Raw genomic sequence first — 861 nt, forward strand, 5'->3', positions numbered from 1 at the left:
GTTCTCTACAAACATGCAACTTGGTCTCGATTTGATGAAAAAAATAAAGGAAAGAAATAAAGAAGGGGGAAAATATGTGGGATAGATAGATAGATAGATAGACAGACAGACAGACAGACAGACAGACAGACAGACAGATAGATAGATAGATAGATAGATAGATAGATAGATAGATAGATAGATAGATAGATAATTTGCATAAGCGTGTTGTATATCATCTCACACATTTTCTGTAACCTAGCACTTCTACTCCTATCTACAATTCTCCCAGTCATGCGCCCACCCCCATCAGAGTTAATGAGCAAGACTTAATATTTGTGTGCGAGCGTTTTTAGCTGTTTTTCACACATAAGTTATATAATTTTTTTTTCTCGTTTTTCTATCTCACCCCATTCCTCCATATTTATCTTTTATATTTAATCACGTACCTTTTTATCTCTTCACCTCATAAATATTGTCTTTTGGCTTGGCGTGAGATTAAGGCAGCTGGCATTGGGTTTGGTTTCTCCTTTCTCTAACAAAATTTACAGAGGACAACACAGGAGCGGCCTAGCGTTCAATATATATATATATATATATATATATATATATTTATAGTCATCTTTACTGACGGTGTGTATGTATTTTTTACGTATTTTAGACGTGTTTTTATAACCTGTATGATCGATAGTATGGGTCTGTGTTTATATGCATTAATACACACACACATATACAAACATATATTCATATAATATATTTTATTATTATTTGGGACAAAATCCTATTATCTTTATATATATATATATATATATATATAACCTCACACACGCAAATATATATACGTACTTGTGTGTGTGTGTGTGTGTGTGTGTGTGTGTGTGT

At 32.4% G+C, this 861-nt stretch overlaps 1 protein-coding gene across 1 annotated transcript in view; it reads left to right on the forward strand.

The window, feature by feature from the left end:
• Positions 1-375: 375 nt before the first annotated feature.
• The window catches only part of LOC106875505 (D-amino-acid oxidase), a 42331-nt gene continuing 41845 nt past the window's right edge, over positions 376-861 (forward strand). The window contains exon 1 of the mRNA XM_052970964.1: positions 376-616. The gene's annotated coding sequence lies outside the window, so the exon portion shown is untranslated. The remainder of the gene's footprint in view (positions 617-861) is intronic.

This window comes from Octopus bimaculoides, chromosome 10 (genome assembly GCF_001194135.2).
Source record: "Octopus bimaculoides isolate UCB-OBI-ISO-001 chromosome 10, ASM119413v2, whole genome shotgun sequence".
Classification (NCBI taxonomy): domain Eukaryota; kingdom Metazoa; phylum Mollusca; class Cephalopoda; order Octopoda; family Octopodidae; genus Octopus; species Octopus bimaculoides.